The following is a 17,850-nucleotide window of genomic DNA, read 5'->3' on the forward strand; positions in this document are numbered from 1 at the left end:
GTTGAAGTGTCTCCTAAGAATTAAGCTCGGGTCTCAGACTAGATCCTTTGTGTTTTCTAAGGCAGGCAAGCCCCACAAAAGTCAGGGTAAATCTTTACTGAACAATGAGGATAATCAGTTAGGACACAGGTCAAATTGCACTTTAGGAAACCCACCTGCTATACTGTATGTAACAACTATTCTGTGGTTCTGTAGAACAAGACCATTTCCACAATCATGAATGTGCCAGTATAATAAGTAACAAAAAGCTTAGCTTGTCTGATTATAAAGAACTAGTTAAATAACATACTCCTCATAGATTTCTGTCTCAATATTAAACATGTTACCCTCATATTTGGAGGTTTCTAGTTGCAGAGTAATAGTCATTGCTCAGAGAAGAAGTAGAAAGATAGGCTATGACTTAAGTTTCTAGGCAGAAACATTGTTTACGTGTGCCATGTCTTTGCATATATAAACAATTCTACTCCCCCCATCACCAGGTATATTTTAGCAATAATAGCTTAAGTCTGAACCATCAACTAAATTAAAACAGGATTCTACCTATATTTTTAGTTTATGAATCTGACATAATGGAATTTAAGCCTTACACAGAGATTTCTGGAGCCCCTTGGACTTAAAATTTTAACTTTTAATTAGTATTAACTTGATACAGTTGCAGTAGAATGCAGCATAACTACGTGATTTATTTTGAAAATGGATCAGATAGATCTATTGTCTTTCACACCTTTAACTATGGGTTTGACTAAACCACAAATCTGTACTTTGAAAGTATACACTGTTTTCTCCTTTTTGACCTTTACTGTATTAATTACCTCATGTATATTCCTACACACTTATTTGCAAGTGAACGCTTACACACATATACACACACAGAGTTTAGCTGTCTACCTAAACTATTTTAAATATTATTTATTTTTTTTTTTTATTATTTTTTTTGCGGTACGCGGGCCTCTCACTGTTGTGGCCTCTCCCGTTGCGGAGCACAGGCTCCGGATGCGCAGGCTCAGCGGCCATGGCTCACGGGCCCAGCCGCTCCGCGGCATGTGGGATCTTCCCGGACCGGGGCACGAACCCGCGTCCCCCGCATCAGGGGGCGGACTCTCAACCGCTGCGCCACCAGGGAAGCCCCTATTTTAAATATTTTTAAAGCTCAGTGCTTTCCCCTTTAACTTTCTGAACAATTTCATCTCCAATCACCCATCTTCGCAGTCCTAAATCTACGTCTCTCATTTTGTGCGTTCTCCTTAACTGCAAATCCACATGTCCGGTTTTCAGGTGGACCCCTGTAATACGAATGTTCCCAGAAGCAGATCAAATGCCTCATAACTTCAAACTCCTCATCTTCCTCCCAAATGCAGTCCTCCTCCTGCATTAGAAATTCCATCTCACGGCCTCATCATACTCCCAGTTGCCTATGTTTGAAACCTCAGAATTCCAGATCATCTACCATCCCCTTCTGTTACTCTCCTCCTCTAATCAGCTTGTCTGCTCATCTGATTACTTTCATCTAATCCGTGCTTCCATTCCCATCTCACCTAATACTTCCATTCATTTTCTCACCGTTTCCATTAACGCTTCCCTAGTTTCTCTCTCATCACTTCTCACCTCACTTCACCGTGTTTTCTACTATTCATCCTTCCATGAATTTAGACCTCTTCCCCATTTCCTTATCCTTCATGAAGTTACAGTAACCTCCCCAAAATTAAGATCTGGCCATGTCATTCCTCCCCAAATCTGCAATGGCTCCCAACATCCAAAGAGTAGGATTCAGATACCTGGTTTTGGTATTTAAGAGCTTTTTCTATGTGGATCCAACACACTTCAGTTGTATCTCCTCCCAGTCTATTGCTTTTCCCTTGGTCTCTACTGTGAATTAATCTTTATTCCAATTACATACTTTCTATTACCCAAGACTCCTTCCTTTATCTCTCAAGGAATGACCTTTGTTCTCTCCTGTCCTTACTTGCATCTTGAAATCCTGTAATGTCCTCTAACTCTAAACTCTTCTCAATTCCCTGAGTCCGAATGATTGTCTTCCTCTTCTTTTCCTCATTATACTTTGCTTGCACCTCTGCCATGGTACCTATTATATACCACTTTAAATTATATTAGGTCTAGTTCAATCCAGTAAACATTTATTGAGGGTCTTCTCTGTGAAAGGCCAGTACTAGGGAAAACAAGATGATTCAGACAGTGTCTCTCCTCAAAAATTTACAATCTAAACAATCAGCTGTAGCAGGCAGATTTTGCATCACAAAAAAGATACAAACAAGGTGCTGGGAAGTCTTAAATGAAGCAAACCTGTATATGTCTTCCTTTCCCAGAAAAGGGCAGGAACCATCTTTCTCTTTCTCTCTTTCTTTTTTTCTCCCTCTCCCCCCGCCACCACACGCACATACAGAGTAACACACAACATACACATACCTTGTGAGTGTCATGCAGTAAATATTACTGCCTGGAATTCTTTAAAGTAACTCAGTAAGCTGATCAAAGTAGATTTAATGCATATTATGGGCTGAACTCTGCCTCCCCAAAATTCATGTGTTGAAGTCCTAACCCCCAGAACATCAAAGCGTGAATGTATTTGGAGATAGGACCTTTACAGAGATGATTAAGTTAAATGCGATTCAAATGACTGAGTTAGAGTGGGCCCTAATCCAACCTAACTGATGTCCCTATAAGAAGAGAAAATTTGGACACACACAGGGACACCAGGGATGTGCACTCACACAGGGAAGATGGCGTAAGGACACCATGGCCATCTGCAAGCCAAGGAGAGGGGCCTCAGAAGAAACCAATCTTAATCTTAGACCTCTAGCCTCCAGAACTGTGAGAATCAAATTTCTGTTGTTTAAGCCACTCAGCCTGAGGTACTTTGTTACGGCAGCCCTAGCAAATTACTACACTGCATATCCAAAAAACAACAGGGAAAATGGGGGAAGCTGACACCCTGAAAACTAACTAGAAAATAAGCACATAATTGAAAAATAAGCTATGTAATTTGTATAGGTCTACACATTATAAAAGCAAAAAAAATATTCTGATTGGATGAGGTTTATGTAACCGAAGAGGAGAGTTATGACACTGTGTATATCAAAGCATGGACTTGATTAGGGGTTCCCAGTTATTTTGCTACAATGTACTCCCTTATTATTTATCGCCTACCTTGCCCTCCAAGTACATGTTGCTAACTGCATTTGCTTGCTTGCTTGATCTGTCAAACAAAGCATATATTATTTTCCTGTATACTAAAGAAAGTGTGTGTGTGTGTGTGTGTGTACCTGAGTGTATTTTTCATCAAGGTGAGAATAGCCTGACATTTCAGTTAATCTATGAAATCATATTGCAGGTAAATACATGATTCTGGTAGACTTCTAGAAACACTGGGAGCAGCTTGAATAACATCCCCCTTTGCAACTTTCTTGGATCATTAATAGTTTGGATGTCTATACCCAAACTGATATAACTGGATCACTAAAATCTATACTCCTCAGTGTTTGGCATAGGTTTTTACTAATGTAGATCTGAATTTGAGTTTTCTTTGAAAGTACATTCCCAAGCAATCTTCCTGAATGACTTTATGATAAAATGATATTTTAAAATGTTTTTACTACTATGACCTTATAAAGTATATATGCATGACTTTCTGGTTTCTTGCCAAAATTAAATAAACAAATACAAATCCATTGCTTCATAGCACGACCTATGTTATAGTACATGCCACAGAAAGAATGTTAACCAATGTTATTTATCTACAAAGTCTTGTGTAACAAATTAGTTGTAAGTGAAACTAAACATAACTTACCAAATGAGTGATACTGAATTACCATGTAGGATTTATCTGACAAACTAAGGTAGACACTTACTGCTATGGTTGTTGAAAATAATGAAGAGCACTCACTCACATGAAGTTCAAATCAGAGGCCGAAACTTCATTGGCACCATGTTCTAGTCACACAGGATGGATGTATATGAGTAAGGCTCTACCATGGTCAAAATTCTCAATTGACTTTGTGTAATCCATTAGTTGATGGAATAAATTATTAAAGGAAAAACAAAACGTAGACCGTTGACACTTTCTATTAGTTCACTTTCTTGATTATAATAGTTGTATATAAAGCAACTGATTTAAGTGTCACATAATTAATCTACCTTAGACATTACAACAGTGCAAATAAAATCACATTAATGGTTAAAGTAGTTTGCTCAAATGATCAAAGGAGTCAACTAACAGTGAGAACACAATTTTTCCATTTCTAAATGAAGCTGGTCAGGGCCACTCCAAAGGGTTCTACAGGTTGTTCTCTGTGTAAAGGCACAAAGCTGAGGCAGTCAGTGGAGGCTGAGATGATCCCTCAAGCCATGTACCTATAGGCACCAGAGGAGGTGCCTTTTGGACCCTAGCAGCCCTGCGCCTGTCACTATTTTCTTCAACTAAATGATGCTAAAACCCCCACAAATTCTTAGAATCCACTCTGAAGAATATCTAAATAGAATGTGACTCATGGACCAGTTAGACCGTAGAAATCTTTTGAATGTGATTTGAACTTAAGCAATTGTAAACAGTTTTAAATTTCTGAATGACTATCCTTTCGCAAAAGATAAATAGTATTTTCTAATTTCCAAACATTAAACTGCCAATGCAGAATTCAGCAAATTAATGGAATAGAAAGGCAACCTGTTGACTGGTAAGATATTATCTCAATGACAAATATAATTAACAAAGGCACCTCAAGACTGTTCAAAATTGGGAATTCCCTGGCAGTCAAATCATTGAGTCCTACCTTCCTTCTATCTGTGTCCTCTATGAAAAGCAGCTAACTAAACAAAAGATTTAGGATCACAAGATTAAACCATGTGCCAAATGTATATTAAGACGATTTGGAAGTGAGAACTCATGAAAGAAGCAAATTGAGATTTTCTTTTTTAGTAATTCCTTATTTCAAAATTCTTCTTAAAATTTTTCAACCAGGTTAACAACCTAAGGAAAGTTTGCAACCACTTCGTAGATAGTGAGGATATCTATGATGTGGGGGAAAAAAGGTGGTGAATTGCTGCCTTTCAGTTATGCAAGAAGCATGCATTTTTTGAGTATTTTCTGTATGTTTTGGAGCACGAAAAGACAGTGTATGACCTTAGCCCTTTAGAAGCATTCTTATTCTACGGGAAACTAAAATTCTTGTCATACATCAAGATTTTTACAAGAGCAGTAGAATAACATTTTGTTTCTTTTTATTCATCAGCCTCATGGAATTTTATGGACAAATTTGGTCTTTGGGTCATTTTTGCTCAGAGAATATATTTTCAGGATGTAGTGTTGCTTATTATCCTTTTGTTCTTCAATTTGCTCTTGGGCTTCCTAGTTACAAAGCATTCATTCCACTGGCATTCTCTTCATCATTAATTGTTCAAGTAGCCTTAAATACGTTTGTATTCTTTTTTGTGTGTGTGTGGTACGTGGGCCTCTCACTGTTGTAGCCTCTCCCATTGCGGAACACAGGCTCCAGACGCTCAGGCTCAGTGGCCATGGCTCATGGGCCCAGCCGCTCCACAGCATGTGGGATCTTCCCGGACCGGGGCACGAACCCGTGTCCCCTGCATTGGCAGGCGGACTCTCAACCACTGCACCACCAGGGAAGCTCTACCTCTGTATTCTTAAGCAAAGGAGATGTGGTCATTATGGGTATATGTATATATATTTTCATTTTTAAAGCTCCTTCAAATAGAGCCAGTAATAAAGTACAGATTTAAAACTACACCTCAGAGGTCTGAGAATCCAGTCAACCAGATTATATTGATTAAGAGTGAATTAAATCATCTGTGATTTTAAAATGCTTGCATTCATATACTCTCTGAAAAAAATCAAATTTCTGCTTAATAAAAGAAAAATTTCTAATGAATTCAAGTTAACATTCATATGATGGTATTCCTTAAATAGTAATATGCAACTGATACTTGTTTGAGTTTCTATCTATCGAGAACAAACACTACAAGCATATTCTGGTATATATTCCCCTTAGGTTCTATTTTGATTGTCTTTGCTAAGGTTAAATAACATTTCTTTCATCAAAACTGTATATACTCATCATAAGTAATCAAATAAAATAATGTAGTACAAAGCAAAAAAATTTTAAATCCCCTAAAATCCTAACATGTAGAAATCATTTTCTGAATATATTTTGACTTGCACTGTGGATATTTTTCTATATATAAACATTGAAGAGAGGATAGAAAAGTACATAGATGATAAATACACAGCCTTTTTAAAAATGGGATTCTACATACATGACATTTTAAATAGAAATTATTATTTAATTATACTTAGATTTAATGAAATAAAAATAAACTGAATTGATGTATTAGGCATTAAAATAAATATTTCTTAAATACCTAAGTTCACAAAAGAGTTCTCTAGAGCTGGAAAAAGGTGTCAGAAATCATACTTTTAGCCTAGATTTTAAAAATGTAAACAGTATCTGTTAACCTTGTGCTCCATAAGATGAGAACACTGCCCCTTCTACTTCTTCTTACCTTTTCTTCCCAGTCACATTTGTTAAGTATATTAGGAGATAATTAATATCAATTCTATTTGTTAAATTATTTTCATATTGCCCTGAGGCACCCATCCAGCCTGCTAGTTGGATTTATGACATCAGTAAGTGAGTGGGAAAATTCTACCTGTTAAAAAAAAATGTTAATTGAGTTGCTAAATAAATGTATTTTAAATTTACAGCATGAAAAATTGTCTTGAAAGACAAACATTTTTGTTTCAAGAGCCAGGCTCTTAAGAGACAGAAGAGTTTTTCATTTTCCAAAAATCTGGGTTTTGAAATTCAAGAGGCAAAGCCCTGAAGCAGGCGCGGAGCATAAAGTTTACACCATAAACAAGACAAAAGTAGGATGAAACAACAGCTAGTAGCAGCACAAATACAGAAAAACTCTCATCAACTGATGAAAAAAGAGAATCAGAGGGAATGGAACTCTAGCTTGAGTATGTCCTGGCTCTGTGAGATAGGGTTCACTCCATTCTGGAACAAGAACTATGGTTTGAGATGGGTAATTGTTGCAGATGCTGTAGGTGCCCATCCCACACTCTTCTAACATTCACCATTCCCTTGAAAGCTGTCTGAACAGTTTCAAGATGTAACCATCTGTTGACTTTGCCTCCGGGCTTCCTTTGGCTGCCAGATCCTGGCTGGCCCTCTCTCTCTAGTTCCTGGAGTTAACCGGGGAGCAGCTTTCAACCAATATCTGATGGGAGGTGGTGGATAAATACCTCTGCTCCTTTGCCTCTGGGTGGGGTTAATTTTAAGGTGTGTTCTATACTATCTCCTAAATTTCCTCAGAGTAACTGAGCCCCATTTACCTATGGTATTGATGGTAACCTAAGTAATGAGGCATCCTTTATTTGTTTTCTTCCCTTCTCTGCCACTTCTCCACCCAACTGACGCTTTCTGGAATCACATCTCAAATCACCTCCCAAATACCTGCACCCACATCTTTATCGCAGGGTCTGCTTCTGTGTGAACCCCACCTAAGAGTGTAAAGAACAATAAAAGAGGTGTATGGGGAATCTGAGAACAGAAATGGGCCACACTTCTCTGTTTAAGAGATAGGTTCTCCTTCAGGTTCTCCAGAAAGCAGACTCTGAGATCAAGTTTAGAGTATAGGGTGTTGAATAAAGAGTCTTGGAATCAACACCTGTGTAAAGGAGACAAGAGCAGGTCTGAGCCAAGGAGGAAGCTTCAGCAGAAGCTCAATGAGGGTCAACCAACCTCACAGGGAGCTCTGGAGCTAAAATGACTTCTTACCCTGCCTCAATTAGGATGTCACTGGATGTGGGCTACTTTGGAAAGTGTGCGACCTAGGGTGAGAGAGATGTCTGCGGCTGAGCCAATCTGAGAAAGGGATGACAGCTGAAGACTGTATACCCTCAGTACAGCAGGAACAGGGGTAGAGAGTCCTTCCTGGAAGAGGATTCTGAGAAGCACAACTTGGTGTCCACCATGGACCCCTTCTGCTACTCAGACCACTTCATGTAGGTTGGGGAAGCATATCCTTCAAAATTTTCAAGGTTCAAGCATGTGTATGTTAAATGACACCTTCCTCAAACTTGTTTTGGCTTTTATAACAGCTACAGATACATAACAGACAGATGGTAGGTAGGTAGGTAGATAGATACATACATACATAGATAGACAAATATACAGACAGACAGAAATTTGTCAGAGTTCTCCAGTGAAACAGAACCAATAGTATATATACATATAGAGAGAGGTTCTGAGATTTACTTTAAGGAATTGGCTCATGTTATTGTGGAGAATGGCAAGTCTAAAATCTGAAGGGCAGGCCAGCAGGCTGGAGACCCAGAGAGGAGTTATTAATATGGCCGTTCAAATCCAAAGGCAGGGGCTTCCCTGGTGGCACAGTGGTTGAGGGTCCGCCTGCCGATGCAGGGGACACGGGTTCGTGCCCCGGTCCGGGAAGATCCCACATGCCGCGGAGCAGCTGGGCTCGTGAGCCATGGCCGCTGAGTCTGCACGTCCGGAGCCTGTGCTCCACAATGGGAGAGGCCACAACAGTGAGAGGACCACGTACCGCCAAAAAAAAAAAAAAAAAAAAAAAATCCAAAGGCAGTCTGCAGGCAGAATTTTCTTCCTCAACTGATGTCCAATTTTTTTCTCTCAAATTAAACTGATTGGATGAGGCCCATCCATATTATGAGGGTAATCTGCTTTACTCAAAATCTAGTGATTTAACATTAATGTCATCTAAATACTTTCAACAGAAACATCTAGACTCATATGTGACCAAATAGCTAGGTACTGCGGTCTAGTCAAGTTGACACCTAAAATCATCACAGATGTGTAGGCAGATCTATACATATCATCACAGATAGATATTAATAATATTACTATCATTTTGCCTTTTCCCTCCCACTTAGCTCTCAGGTATTGCTTTTTTACTGAAGGCACTGTACCTGCCTCTGTCACCTCTCTTTCCTCTCTGCTTTGATTTCCCATTTCTAATATTCTGAGGGATGGATAAAAAAGAGAAGCATAGTTCTGAGTGTAAAATGGAAAGAAAATGCCTGTAAATGACAGCCAGAGCACTTACCCATGAGTAAGAGGACTTTAGTCTGGGCATGTGGATTTTGTGTTACTGGACTTGGCTACCCAGAAGTCTTTCTTATTTATTTTTACATGTCTATTTATATCGGTGATTGAGTTTGCCAAACATGTGAGAGGTAACAACAACGAGGCTTTCTAAGAAGTTATTATTTACCCATTTTTAACATAGAAAATGTATAGAAAACTTTTTATTAATCTTATGAAATCTGATAATTCAAAAATAGTAAGAATGTTTTAATTAATGGAAGGGTCTCATTAATATTTGATATAATTTCCAATCAAATATTTAGAAGATGATTAATATCTTTATTCATTCTCTTTTGTAAAACTAACTTCTCAAGTTTCTGTTTCAACACTAGAGACCATAATCAAGATGGAAACTAGTCATCTTTTCAGCTTCCTGGAATTTATCATAATTAATCTTTGAATACACTAAGCCAAAATGTTAGAGGCATTTAATAGGGAAAGTAACATAACAATAAAAATGTTGAATTAATACCATCACTATTTCCAAATCAATATTGGAAAAATAATTCAAATGATCTATAAGTAAAATCCCTTGTGATTAATATCTGGAAGTACCGCTTGTGATCAATATCTGGTTTATCTTCTCAGCTTTGGTCATGCCTATAAAGTAATAGACAAGAACCAAGACACAGCCTCCCTCAAATCACTGATATGAAGAATGCTCTTTGTTATGTGCTAAAACTGAACGTGCCTCATCTTTGGTATTTGTTTGCCCTGAACTGTGTCGTTTATTATCTATTGTAAGCAAGTCAGGCCTGGTTACAAAGTCTTCGCTTTCTGAAATGTATGCTACTTACTGCTCTACACATGACTCAAGAACACGTTTACTTAACAACAAATCCTTTCCTGTTTCTCATGTCAGAAAGTACCAAGTAAGCAAATGGAAAGTCCTAACAGTAGGAGAATGCTTGCCAAAATCAGTGGATGTGACTTCCAGTGGCACTCCAGATTCAAAAATAGAGTGGAGTTTAATTCTTTCCTTTGAAGGAAAATGAAACAACCATGGCACTTAAAAAGATGTCTCAAATAAGGCATCTTTCCTCAGAAATAAGAAATAACAGAGTGCTATCTGAAAATACCTGCTAATGCCCAGTCAGGCAGTGATGTGAACACTCAAAATCAGAGCTTCTGCCTCAGACATTGTAAGGACCAGAGAGAGGACCTGTCGGCATAGGACATCTAGCCCTCCTAGACCATTCCTGTCATTCTCTCCACAGGGCTGACAGGCACCAGAAATCTCGATCTCACCAGCAGCTGCCCATAATGTCAGCTTTCAACAACAGGCATTTTATCATAAGCACAGTGTATTTTTAATTCCTGGCAGCTAACTTTTCTGAACCAGCCTTGATCTAATGTTAAGAGAGCTGGACCATTCTCTGAGCTTCACTTCTGCTCTGAGACTCAGGAACCTATTCACGACAACCCTTGATCTCTGCCAGTACTGTTTGTTTATCCTCCCTGCAGAAGGATGGCTCCTGGACCCCAGTCTGCTGTGCCCACACCTTGGGGCACACTCTGACCAATGAAGTTTATTCCTCCAACTCTGACAACAAACGGTCCAAAGTGTATTCAAGCTGGTATTAATTTATTTCACGGCCCTTTCCCATACATATAACATAGAGTTGCAGCCAGAGTTCTTGCTGCAGAAAGCTATATGCTTTTTCCCCTAAGAGGGATCATTTAATTCCCCACAGGGAAAGATATGTAGAATAAGCCCCCAGCAAAATAACCAAGGCTGGAAACTGTCCCCCGCATCCGTTTTCAGGCTGTGGCCCAAAGCGTCCCTTTTTCCATATTCCAAGAAGGAATCTAGACAGTGCAGAGTTGAAGGTCTCAGGCTCACAGAGGCCTGGTGTGAAGCCAGCTCTGAGGGGCCCGGGCACCGCCCTTGCAATCAGGCTGCCTGGGCAGATCCTGGCTCCGACAGCCGCCAGCTCTGGGACCGTGGGGAAGTCATGTAAAGCTTCCATACCTCGGTCCTTCCGAATGCGATGAGGGTATGAGATGAGGCTCATGAGGTATGAGGAGAGATGAGGGTAATAATGGGGCTGTTGTGAATCTTCAAGGAGCTTGCCCACATGAAGTCACTGGTAAAATGCCCGAAACAGTGCAATGCTGATCCCTCATCAAACTGTCTACTCACAGCTTTAAAAAAAATAAAATAAACTTATAAAAGGAAATGGACCTGTGGACGTAACTTGGGTTTGAGAGAATACAGTCCTTTTTCGTCGTTACTTTCACGAGGATGATTAAGACCAGCATCACTCTGCCTTCACCACAGGCACCTCCTGGCATTTCTTCAAACTCACCAAACCCCGGCCTTGCGCTTGCTGCCCCTTCTGCCTGGAATGCTGTGTCCCCAGGTGGCCACGCTGCCCCTTCCCGTCCTCCAGTGTCCTGCTCAGACGTCACCATCACAGAGAGAACGCTCCTGACCCCCGATCCATAACAGCACCCTGTATGGTTCTCTATTCTTTTAAGCAGCTTTACGTTCCTTCTTAGCATTAGGGCCATCTGATGGTTCATTATGTATTCATCTCCTTGTTATGTATCATCGCCTTAGTGTCTGTCTCACCGCATGTGAAGGCGTGGACTTCCATTCACTGTGCCCCCTGACGTCTGTGACAGTGACTGGCGCGTTACAGGCACTCAAAATTATGTGTTAAGTAAATAAGTGTCGTTACCGAATGATTCCTCACCAAGCAGGTTATACAGAGGAACAGGGATGCGTGGTGTATGTCAGACAGAGGTCAGGGCTGCAGCTCCTCTCGTGGAGCTCAGTCCCCGGCCAGGACCCTCTCAACTGCACGCATGCTAAGATGCCGAAAGGTAAAACGGACATTTCTCTCCACTATCTGACGCTAGGTTGTTTCAGTTCATTTCCAAAAAGACAAATGTTTAAGATTTTCAATTGTTTCAATACATGTGGCCATAAAGAGAGATTGGAATTAATATATATTCTACTACAATCATTTGTCAAAGGATCATGGGCTCAGTAGACACAAAAGAACGCAACTAGGTTTGAAACACCAGTTGCTCCAAGCTGACAATCAGGTTGTTTGCTTTACTTAGTTAGGTGCATGTATCTTTTTCATTTCTATCCTACAAGTCTTGCCATAAAAACCATGGTGTCTAAGATCCAGCTCAGGTTATGTTCTATGCGGTTAAGTTTGCAAACCAGAGGAGGTCAAATCTGCACTACACTTTAACTGATTTAGATCTTGTTATTTCAACAAGCAAACAACTTAAGTGTACTGTCGTGGGGAACTCAGGGACAAGAGCGATCCCATCATCGTCTGTGTACTCCGGGCCAACAGGATGCTTCGTGAGGCTCAGTCATATTGGTAGAACGGGCGCACTCCATGCTCTTCGCAAAGATTAAACAGCTTTATGATAAGTGGTATCCTAAATCAATATTTGTGATGCATTTTTTAATGCAGCAAACACAGTATGATTCAGAAAGATGCTTGTAATAATTACATGGAACTCCTCTCCTGAAACTTTTCCAGCTTTCTTTCCTTAGAATAGCATTCTAGTGACTCCTTAGGAAATCCTTATAAAGTAAGTAAAGGATGGTAACAAGAAAACCCATTTTACAAATGAGGAAGTGGTGGTTACTTACCCTAGGTTCAGGTTCTAATTGAAAAGTCAGGACAGAAGACTCTGTATCAGAGTCTATTGTTAAGCTCCATAAAGGGAATAATTTCTTTCCTAGCATGATTTTCAAACTTATCAATTGATCCCAAGGTCATGAAATAGTTTTTACAATTTCTCTTTAGCTTTGCGCCAGCACCAATTGCTATTTGTCACCAGCCTTGGAAAGGGAGCAAGAGGTTGGAGAGATGGCACGTGGATTTGGTAAATTGAGATATAATTGTCTCATAGCATTGTACTGGTTTTAGGTATACAACATAATGATTTGATATATGTACATTTTGGGAAATGATTACCTAAATAAATTTAGTTAACATCCATAACAATGCATAGTTAGCAACCTCCAAATACTGATATATAATATAGTATTGTTAACTATAGTCACCGTGCTGTAAATTACAGGATTTATTTATCCGATAACTGGAAGTTTGACCACCTACGCCTATTTCACCCATCCCTCCACTCCGCCTCTGGCAACTACCGATCTCTGTATCTGTGAGTTCAGAGTTGTTGTTTGTTTTTAGATTCCACATATACATGAGATCTTATGGTATCTTGTTCTGTGTGACTCATTTCATTTAGGAGTCCTCAAGGCCCCTATTCATAGTCTCAAAATGGCAGGATTTCCTTCTTTTTTATGGCTAAATAATAATTTTCCATTATTTTCTTTATTCATTCACCCACCAATGGACAATTAGGTTGTTTCCATGTGTTGGCTATTATAAATAACGCTGCAATGAATAGGGAGTTACAGATGTTTTCGAGTTAATGTTTTGTTTCCTTTGGATAAATACCCAGAAGTGGAACTGCTGGATCATATGGTAGTTCCATTTTTAGTTTTTTGAGGAACCTCCAGACTGTTTTCCACAGTGGCTGCACCTATTTACATTCCTACCAACAGTGCAAAGTTTCCCTTTTTTCCAAGCCCTTGTCAACATTTGCTACTTCTTCTCTTTTTGAAAACAGCCACTCTAACATGTGAGAAGTGATATTTCATTGTTGTTTTGATTGGCATTTCCCTGATGGTTAGTGATATTGAGCTCTTTTTCATGTACCTGTTGTCCAACTGCATGTCTTCTTTGGAAAAATGTCTATTCGAGTCCTCTGTCCTTCTTAAAATCAGATTGTCTGGGTTTGGGGGTTTTTTTTGTTTTGTTTGTTTTGTTTTGTTTTGTTTTTGCTATTGAGTTGTATAAGTTCTTTGTATATTTTGGAGATTAGCTTATCAGATGTATGATTTTTAATTCTTTTCTCTCATTCAGTAGGTTGTCTTTTCATTTTGTTGATGGTTTCCTTTGCTGTATAGAAGCTTTTTAGTTCAATGTAGCCCCACTTGTTTACCTTTGCTTTTGTTGCCTTTGCTTTTGGTGTCAAATCCAAAAAACTCATTGTCAAGACAGATGCCAAGGAGCCTATCTCTATGTTTTCTTCTAGAAGTTTTATGGTTTCAGGTCTTACATTCAAGTCTTTAATCTATTTCGAGTTCAGTTTTGTGTATGGAGTATACAAAATGAATAAACAGAAACCTCAATTAAATAGAGTTGGGAGACTAGAATGGGGAGCTCTCATGGCCTGCAATAATAGCAGAGCCCAACAGGAAGAAAGACCCCTATTCTTTCCTTGCAGGACTCAGCCAGTGAAAAGCCACGAACTCTTTGTTTACCATCACCCTCCCTACTTCCTTTTCCCTTCTATAAAAGTGTTCTTCCTCCCTTGCTGTGTGGGGACTTGCATATGGCTTGCCATGGTTGCAGAAGCCAAATTACAATTCTCTAGTGATCCCAAATAAACCCATCTTTGCTAGAGCAATATCTGGCAGTTATTTGTTTCAGGTCAACAGGGGTAACATAGTGGTCCAGTTTCATGCTTTTGCATGTGGCTGTTCAGTATTCCCAACACCATTTATTGAAGAGACTGTCCTTTTCCCTTTGTATATCCTTCGGTCCTTTGTTATAAATTAGTTGACCATACAGGCATGGGTCTATTTCCGGGCTCTCTATTCTGTTCCATTGATCTATGTGTCTATTTTTCTGTCAGTACCATGCTGTTTAGATTACTGTAGCTTTGTGGTATAGTTTGAAATCAGGGAGCATGATATGTTCCCTGATCTTGTTCTTTTTCAAGATTACTTTAGCTATTCAGGGTCTTTTGTGGTTCCACACAAATTTTGGGGTTCTTAGTCCTATTTCTGTGAAAAATGTCATTGGAATTTTGAGGGGGATTGCACTGAATCTGTAGATTACTTTGGGCAGTATGGGCATTTTAACAATATTAATTCTTCCAATCCATGGGCACAGAGTATCTTTTCATTTATGTGTGTCTCCTCCAATTTCTTTCATTGGTGTCTTATGTTTCCTTGGTTAACTGTATACCCAGTATTTTATTCTTTTTGATGCAATTGTAAATGGGACTGATTTCTTAATTTCTCTTTGATAGTTCATTATTAGTATATAGAAATGCAACTAATTTTTGTATATTGATTTTGTATCTTCCAACTTTACCAAATTTGTTTATTAGTTCCAACAAGTTTTTTGGTGGAGTCTTTACGGTTTTCTATGTATAATACCATGTCAGCTACAAAGAGAGACAGTTTTACTTCTTCCTTTCCAATTTGGATGACTTGTATTTCTTTTTCTTGTCTAATTGCTGTGGTAAGGCTTCCAATATTATGTTGAATAAAAGCAGTAAGAGTGAGCATCCTTGTCTTGTTCCTGATCTTAGACGAAATACTCTCAGCTTTTCACTACTGAGTATGATGTTACCTGTGGGCTTGTTATATATGGTCTTTATTATGCTGAGGTACATTACCTCTATGCCTCTTTGTTGAGAATTTTTGTCATGAATGGATGTTGAATTTTGTCAAATGCTTTTTCTGCATCTATGGTGATGACTGTATTGGGTTGGCCAAAAAGTTCATTTGGGTTTTTCTGTAAGGTGTTACAAACTTTTTGGCCAGCCCAATATGATTTTTATCCTTCATTTTGTTAATGTGGTATATCACACTGATTTGCAGATGTTGAACCATCCTTGTGTCCCTGGAATAAGTCCAATTTGATCATAGTGTATGATCCTTTTAATGTACTGTTGAATTCAGTTTGCTGATATTTTGTTGAGGATTTTCTTGCACCAATGTTCATCAGGGATATTGGCCTATAATTTTATTTTCTTGTAGTGTCTAGTTTTGCTGTCAGGGTAATGCTGGCCTTGAAAAATGAGTTTGAAAATGTTCTCTTCTATTTTTTAGAAGAGTTTGAGAAGAATTAGTATTAATTCTTCTTTAAATGTTTGTTAGAATTCATCAGTGAAGCCATCTGGTCCTGAACTGCTGTTTGTTGGGTGTAATGCATTTTTAAATGTTTCAAAGAGCATTTTGTGTCTTAATAAATAGACAATATGAGAGGTGTGCTTACCCAGATAATCATTCTCTTAGGGAACATCAGTTTAATTTCAACATAATAATTATTCTGGCACTAAATCAATCGAAGCTCTTTCTTCTTTACCTCAGTTATGATACTTAAATGTTACTGAATTAAAACAATCATAAAATTGAGGAAAATACTGTATACTGACAACCTACAACAAGTATGTCAAAATATCAATAATTTGTCCAATTCTTCATGGCCTATTGATCGGTAAATGCCATGTCACTGCTCCAGCAGATCCCTGGGTCATTGTAGCTTCATGACTGAGAATTGAGGCTGGCCAAACTCCCCATAAGGGACCACACAATCACATGCCCAACCCTCTTCCGAAGTGTTAACATGCCCAAAACATTAACCCAAGTAAGAATGAGAGCACTCTTCTTCTTAAAGATTAAAGACCAACAGCTCCTGTTGCCTTTGGTGCCACAGTCACTGAAACTGGGGTCCTGGGTGCCTCCACCACAGCTGGGGTACAACTCCTAGCAACATCCTTAGACTGTCATCATTCCTTAAGGTTTGATAAATGCACCTTGTTTAAAAGACAAGCTCAGACAGGAGCACTCTGTGACAAAACTGGCCTGGGTGCCAAATGGGATAAGGTCTCTTATTCAATAGCACACACACTGCTCTTGGTGAGAGTGTTTGGACTGGAATTATGTGCTTCCAAGGTCAGCTAATTCACGGTCTCACAACCAGAGCTTCCCTTTAGCCTCCAGCCCTGAGACAGAACCTCACCCACTAGACACATATACTCTGGTAGCGATGGATTCACTCTCAAGAGTGTCACTGCTCTTCCCTGCAGGGAAGAAAAAATGAAGGCTACGTAAGTTAATTAAAAACGTTTAACAACTTTGGATTCCAAAAGAAAGGCATCATTGTGGGCCCCTTTCCTCAGAGGAAACTCCTCCACTTCCATGCAAATGTATGGTTACAGATGGATTCATAATGGAGGGTTTCTCCCTCTGCTCCTAGGGTAGCAACTAAACTCCAATAGATATAAGAGAAAAGGGGTAAAGTCTACTTCCTACATCCTAAGCAGATACCCTGGCATGGCTAAAATGTCTTTTTTCAAAAACAACATACATATATATATATAAAATGCCTTGCACGTGATAACTATGTATCAACAAAAGGTACCTTTCGTGTTCAATGAAAGGTAGCTATTGTTATTAAAAACATAATCCCACAACGCACAGATTCTGCTGGGCCACTTCTCAACTGGAAAAGCCACGTGGAATGGCAAACGGCATTCAATTCCACTTTCTGAGTCACCTACATAGTCACTGCAAAATTAGAGCTGGGGTCAATAAAACACAGACTTTTGTAATAGTCCAGATCAAACTCTTTTTTTCCCCATCCCTAAATGTTACATTTGCAAGTAAATGACCACAGTGTGTTGACGAACAACCTAAAATGATAACAGTATGTATTTTCATCAATAACGAAAATCGGGTTGGCTGTATAGATGCTTGGAAAAGAACGAAAAAAGGAAACACTCATAAAAGTAGGATAAATTGGAATCAAATATCATCCCCTGGATAAATTCCTTAATTGTGTGTATGCCCTCAGCACTTCACAGACAAGTAAAACAGAAAAACACACTTTCCTTTTAATCG

General features: G+C 39.1%; 1 long non-coding RNA gene across 2 annotated transcripts in view; it reads right to left on the reverse strand.

The window, feature by feature from the left end:
- The window catches only part of LOC307049262, a 116,247-nt gene that overhangs the window by 24,565 nt on the left and 73,832 nt on the right, over positions 1 to 17,850 (reverse strand). The window lies entirely within an intron of this gene.

The sequence above is a fragment of the Hyperoodon ampullatus genome, assembly GCF_949752795.1.
Source record: "Hyperoodon ampullatus genome assembly, chromosome: 2".
NCBI classification, from domain to species: Eukaryota; Metazoa; Chordata; class Mammalia; order Artiodactyla; family Ziphiidae; genus Hyperoodon; species Hyperoodon ampullatus.